The sequence below is a fragment of the Eubalaena glacialis genome, chromosome 11, assembly GCF_028564815.1.
Source record: "Eubalaena glacialis isolate mEubGla1 chromosome 11, mEubGla1.1.hap2.+ XY, whole genome shotgun sequence".
NCBI lineage: Eukaryota > Metazoa > Chordata > Mammalia > Artiodactyla > Balaenidae > Eubalaena > Eubalaena glacialis.
The window spans coordinates 108919110-108926666 of record NC_083726.1 but is presented as its reverse complement, the minus strand read 5'-3'; positions in this window follow the sequence as shown (position 1 = coordinate 108926666).

Genomic DNA, 7557 nt, shown 5'->3' with positions numbered 1-7557 from the left:
TTAGGCTGAAACTTGGAAATTATTAAAAAAAGATGAAAATGGAAATTCTAGAACTAAAGACTATAACAATTAAAATTAAGATCTCAGAAGAAATAGAAGAGATTTTTCTTAATATGATAATATGTATCCCCACCACCACCAAAAAAAAAAAAAAAAGAAAGAAAAAAGAACAAAACAAACAAAGAAAACTACAGTAAACATCATGTTAAAGGTAAAATGTTGAAAACTTTCCCTCTGAGATCGAGAACCAGACAAAGTGATCATGATCATCACGTCTATTTAACACTATTACTGGTGGCCTTAGCAAATACAAAGTTATAAAGATTTGAAAGGAAAAATCATAGCACATATCAGCTGTAGATACAATTCTGCTTATAGAAAATCCAAGGGAATCTACTGATAAATTATTAGAATTAATAAGTGAGTTGAGTTGCATCCCTGGATGCAAAATCAATATAAAAAATCAATTGTATTTTTATTCAGCAGAAACTAGCCGAAAATGAAAATTTTAAAATACTTTGTATTAGTTTTCTCTTGGTGCCATAACAAATTACTACAAATCCGTCATCTTAAAACAACATGTATTTCTTATCTTGCTGTTTCTGTCGCTCAGAAGTTCAGGCTCAGTGTGACTCCGTTAGTTCTCTGCTTAGGGTCTATGAGGGCAAAATCAAGGTTTCAGCAGGGCCTCCTTTCCTTGTGGAGGACGTCGGACAGAATCACTTCTAAGCTTGTGCAAGTCGTTGGAAATGCCAGTTTCTTTGGCTGAAGTGTCTGAGTCCTCACTTACTGGCTGACTGCCAGTCTCTCTCATCTTCTTAAGGCCAACAGCCTTCTTTATCCTGCTGCCTGCTCCATCTTCAAGCCAGCAAAAATGCTTCTAATTTCTTTGATCTCTTTTTCGGTAACTCTAGCTAGAGAAATTTCTCTGCTTTTAAAGGCTCATATATAGGCAAACCTCAGAGATATTGCAGGTCCTTATCCCGGTGGCCTCGGTCTGCAGCGGCTTGAAGCAGGGTTTCTGTTCCCAGCGAGAGATTGAAGTCAGTCCTCGGCAGTGAGAGTGCTGAACCCTAGCCACAAGACCACCAGGGACCAGTGGCCAATGCCAAGGCCCTGTACTGTCTGCTGTGTAGAAATGAATTTCCACATAGAGATGCAAAGTAGTGAAACAAGTAAAGTGTTTATTAGGAAGAAAAAGAGTACATGTGGATAGACACACGGGTGGGCTCAGAGAGAGATTAGCACCCTCGTGGTAGTTTGAATCACTTTTATGGGGCATTTCTTCTGGGTTTCCTTTGGCCAATCATCTTGCTTCACCTGGTTCTGGGTCCGTATTTGGCTTATCTCAGGGTCCTCCCAGATGTGTGCACACATCTCTTAGCCAAGATGGATTCTAGTGAAGAGGCCTATGGGTAGTTGGCATCACTTACTATGAGGTGGCGCCCCCTCCCTTTTTGATCTTCAAGGGGCCTTTCTGCGCATGTGTAGTCAGGAAGGTCTCCTTGACTTGGAGAATGAGGAACATGTGGTCTTTTATCTCTTATCTGGGCAGGGCTCAGCTTCTCCTCGCTCCTGCTATTTTGGAGTATCTGTCGACAGGGGACAGACTCCGGCTGTTCAGCCTGGGGCCCATCTGTCTCCTGCCTCAGTTTGGTTCCGGACCAGCACAATAAAGGGAATATCACAATAAAGTGAGTCACACAGATTTTTTTGTTTCCTAGTGCATATAAAATATATGTTTAGACTATACTGTAGTCTATTAAGTGAGCAATAGAAATGATGTCTAAGAAATCAACAAACATACCTTAATTTAAAAATACTTTATTGCTAAAAAATGCTAACCATCATCTTGTTGCAGCAGGCAGGTAGCTAGATGTGAGCAGAGAAATGGGGCAGGGGGCAGGTGGCAGGAAATCACGCATCTTGTAAACAGCAGGGGTCCATGGGTAGACAAAGAAAAGCAAGAACCTCCAGACTGAAAGGAAACCACGCATTCTGGGTGGTAAGTGTCCAGGAAGCAGACAAAGAAAGGTGAGGAAAGTGGGAATCTCCTGCATCCGAATGTAACCTGTTGCTCATTTTGCTCTCATTACAATAGAATTAGCCTTGCAGATAAGAAGAACCCATCATGCACTGACGCCATGACACTTCTGGTCTAAGCTAAATAAGGACAAAAATCCCTCCTCCCCTCAGGAAGAAGGAGCTGGGATGAAAATCAGGGAATACGACCCCCAAACTCCTCCTTCCCCAGTGAATATTCCGCTCCTTCATTTGTAAGCCCCTCATGACTGGCTTGCCAAAGAAACCCAGGGTAGCAGCTTCTCACCTGTCTGCTCCCTCTCCCTCTGAGAGAGTATTCTTGCATAAGTAAATAATCACTTTACTTTCTTAACCTCCCTGCTTTGTCTCCGAATTCTTTCATGACAAGGCAAGAATCTTAAATTCACCGGGAACGATCTGAGCCATCAATGAGTCATAATCTTTTTGCAGTAGTAACACCAGAGATCACTGATCCCAGGTCACCATAATATAATGAAATATTTCGAGAAGTACCAAAAAGTGATAACAAAGATGCGGAGCAAGAAAATGCTGTTGGAAAAATGGCACCGATAGGTTTGTTTGACGCAGGGTTGCCACAAACCCTCAATTTGTGAAAAATGCAATAAAGCAAAGCACAGTAAAACTCCAAGGTATGTTTGTAATTAGTTTGGGACTACCTGGACAATTCAGGAGAATCTATCTGAAAGTCTGTAACATTAATTCCATCTGAATTTCTTTCCATGTAATGTTACATATTCACATTTTCCCAGTCATGAATCTTTCGGGGCGACTATCTTGTCTACGTGGGGGAAGGAAAATAATTTTCCCTCTACCCTTCTAGGTTCTTGGTTGAGACACCTCCTGTAATAAAAGGCAAATTAATGGGAGAAAAACAAGCAGAAGTTTAATAACATGCATACCTCCTGTGTATGTGGGAGAGAACCAGGAAAACCAAGTAACTCCTCAAAGTGATCCAAACCATAACCTTAAATAATATTTCCAGGTAAAGACAAAAGAAGATGTTGGGGAGGGAGAGGGCGGCCAGGTATGGAGGCCACCAGGAAAAACACAGTAAACAAGGGTAAGGTTGTTACACAAATTTAAGTTGTTGCCTTCTCCACTAAGATTTTCTAGACATTTAGGGTCCCTTCTCTTCCTGTACAGAAAGGGAGACACCCTTACAAATGGAGATTTCCCTTATAAATGTAAATGTCTCTTACAAAAGGGTAACTTCTGTTCAGTTTTCAGAGCTTCACCTGTGAATGCTGTTTTTTATTTTTTTTAAATAATCAGCGTAATATGATCCTTAAGCCAAAGAGGCATATTTTGAGGTGACAAATCCTGCTCCCCTTCACCTACCAGACACCATTTGCAATGGTAATAGACACATGTAATATATACATGTATATATACATATGTAATATACCTAGGAATAAATTTAAAGAGATATATAGGAGTTCTATACAAAAATCTATAACATATAGAAAGAAATTAAAGATAGAAATTAAACAAGACTAAAATTAAAGAATTTAATGGAGAATTAAATCATGGCATGGAGTAAAAGACTTAATAAAGATGTCAATTTTTGCCAACTTTGTTTATCAATTCATTGAATCTCACTTAAAATATCAATAGGTTTGTTGTGAAAATTGTGAAAACAAGTTTAAAATTTATATGGAAAAACAAAGAATCAAGAATAATCAAGACACCCATAAAGGACTACAAAGTGGGAAAAGAGGCTCCTCTAACTGTCAAGGTTCATTATAAAATGATGGTAATTAAGACAATGTGGTTTGGCAGAATAGACAAATACATCAATGAAACAGAATAGAAAACAACCACGCACACAGAAAAACTTGATTTTTTACTAGAGTGGCTCTAGAGCACTGGAGAAAGGACAATGTATCAAATTATACTGGCACAACTAGATATTCATTTGAGAAAAAGTAGAACTTGACTCATACCTCACACCACACACACACAAAAGTAATTCCAGATGGATTATACATGCAAATGTAAATTAGTCCTGAAACAATAAGGCTTCTAGAAGATAACAGGAAAATACATAACCTCAGGGTAGGAAAACATTTCTTTAAAAAGATAAAAGTACAAAAATAAACAAAAATGCATAAACTGCATTACCTTACAATCAGAGACTTGTGTTCCTCAAAAGAAACTGTTAACAGAATGACAAGGGAAGTTATAGAGTGGAAGACATTGTAACACATGTAATTGATAAAGGGATCTATTTGTCTCTATCTATCTATCTATCCATCTATCTATCACCTATATCTATCTATCTGAAAATCTCCTCAATAATAATGTCAATAATAATAATAATAAAGTCAATAATAATAAGCCTGGAAGAAAAATATTCAGAGAGATTTGAAAAGGCACAACACAAAATATAATATGAATAATACACCTGTGAAAAATGTTCAAAGGAAATGCAAAGGTAAAGGAAAAGCAAATGGTTTAAACTATTTAATACAATTAGATACCTTTATCCACACACTAAAACAGCTAAAAAGTAAAAGACTGTACTACCACATTTTGGCAAGGTGTATGGAGCTACAGGAAATGATATACCATCAACAGGAATGCAAATTGATAAAACTCCTTTGGAAATCTATTTAGAATTATCTATTATAATTGAACATGCCCACACTACATGATGCAGATATATAGTCAACAGAAATTAGTACTTACATATATCTAAAGAAAAAGTACAAGAATATCAATAGTAACATTATTTGAAATAGTCAAACAGGAACAACCCAAATATCTATCAATATGCCCTATTCACACAAGAAAACATTATATAGTCATGAAAAGTAACTAACTACAGCTACACATATGAAAGTCACCCACATAATGTTGACCTGGAGTTTGAATTTAAGATATTATGTTGAAGGAAACTAGACACAGAAGAATGCATACAACATGATTCCACTCACAGAGGGCTCAAGAGCAAACCTCAAACATCAATTTTAGAAATCAGGAAAATAAGAATCTCTGTATTTATGGGGGAGATGAAAAGGATAGAGATTGAGAAAGGACAGGAGGGTATCTTCTTTGGTGCTAGCAACTTTCTGCTTCTTCTTTGGGTAGAGGTTTCATAGATGTTTGCTTTGTAAAAATGACCCTACATTTATATTTTGTGCATTTCTGTATATGTTGGTGGCAATTTTATATATATATATATATAAAACACATATATATGTATATATATATGTATATGAAGTATTTTATTCTTTTTGGTGCTGTTGTAAATGGGATTGTTTCCTTAATTTCCTTTTTGGATAGTTTGTTGTTGGTGTATAGAAATATAACTGATTTTTGTATGTTGAATCTGTATCCTGAAACTTTACTGAATTCATTGAGGTTAGATTTCATGTGTGTTCTTTTTTTACATGTTGTGTTCTTGAAACACAACACAAACAAAAAATCCTCCCAAAACCCAAGGAAATTTTGGAGGTGACTGGTATGTTTATTATCCGGATTGTGGTGATGGTAACACGAGTGTATACGTGTGACCAAACCCACCAAATTGTGTATATTAATTAGGTGCAGATTGTTTTGTATAAAAATTATACCTTAGTAAAGCTGGAAAACAAACCAAAGCAGAACAAAAATACATGTTAGGAATTACTATCTGTGGTGCAAATCATTTCCTCGGTCTGTGTGTTGGGCAAAAACTAGATGCAATGTCTCTATAACGAAACACAGAAACCTGATTATATTACTCATAAACTTTAAACTGTGTTTTAAAAGAAAAAAAAAAAAAAAAAAAGAGCTACAATTGTCCCCAGGTTAAATATATCTTCTAGACCAAGAAACAACAAAACAGACAAAACCAAACCAAAACTGCAGTGATTTTATCCAGCCACTAGATGACACTGCAGCTTTTACATGGCCACACCGTGTTTGGGAACAAGACAATTTAGCATAGGGGAGATTCTGGAAGCGAACTTACCTTTAATATTTGTAATTGTGTTACAAAGCAAGAGCTTGTGTGCCAATGGCAGGCAAAGAAAGCCAAACTCTGACCGAGGGTGTTTGCAGCAAAGTAAAGGTTTATTTGCAGGGCACCCAGTAAAGAGAACAGGCAGCTAATGCTCAAAAGACCCGAAGTTCCTTATGCTTTCGGGCAAGGGTTTTTGAAAACAGTGTTAGGGGAGAGGGTTTGGGATGTGTGATCAGCTCATGGACTTTCTTCTGGTTGCTTGGTGGTGAGGTAACAGGGTAATGTTTCTGGAATCTCAACCTTCTGGTTCCAACCAGTCTGGAGTCTGTGTGCTTGTGGTCAGCATGTGGTCACCATCCTCCACCTGGGTGGAGGTCTTAGTTTCTGCAGAACAACTCAAAGACGTGCATCAGATTATCTGTATCCCTTCAGGAGGAACTAGGGGTCCCGTGACTCTATTGTCCTAATCGTTAACTGCTTGAGTCTGCTCTTTGGAACTTGGGGAAGGCCTTGGAGACTAAAGCCATTTTTTCTACAAACAACAAACGGGGGACGTGAAGGGAATTTTGTACCTGGGAGGACCCCACAGGATCCTGCTTGCTTTCAGTGCCCCCTTTTCTCTGGTACTCCTCAATCCTGAGGGGAGTAGAGGCAATGACAAGAACAGGAACAAAGTTTTGGATACAGACTCAGCAGGGGAACTCTGTTTTAATTGGTCACCAGATAGTGGAGTTGTAGTTTAAGTAATGAAATTATTTCCTTAATGCTACAATATTTAGGCTTATTTAAAATAAAAGTTTTTTTTAACTTAGGAGTAAAATAGCTATCCATTATCGAATATTTTGAAACTATAGAGAAACATGGAGAAGAAAATAAATATTATCCATACTCCTACTACACAGGGGAAAACCATTGTGCTTACCTTTATAGTTTTTCTCTCTGTCAGCATAGAGAAACATGAAACATAAATATTCAATATTTAACAGGATGAAATCTTATTGGATATATTAAGTATTTTAACTGACTTAGCAATAATACTTTGTATATTTTCTCATATCCATAAACATTCTTCTTAGTTATTATTTTTCAAAGGTAGCATATTATTTCATAGTGCAGTAAATTAATTTAATTCTCAGTTTTGGACCATTAAGTGGCTTCTGATTTATCACTACTAAAAATAGCCCTTTGATAAACATATTTGTGGTTATGTCTTGAACAGCCAAGATTATTTCTTTAAAGTTCCACCCCCCCAAAAAAAATGTTCACATCAAAGGAAAGACATAAATATTTTTAAGGCTTTTTATAAGTATTTTCAACTGTTTTCCAAAGGTTGAACTAAACCAATTTATATGATCACTAACAGTCTTTTTGGTCATCTATTTCCCAATATTTTCTCTAGAAATTTTATTAGCATTTTAATCTCATTTATGATAGATTTTCATGTGTGAAAATCTAGTCGAAATTTTGAAAATTGAAAACAAGCTTAGAAAGATCATGTCTCTATTAGTATTATAAGAACTTTGAATCAATTGAATACTGACTGTAGG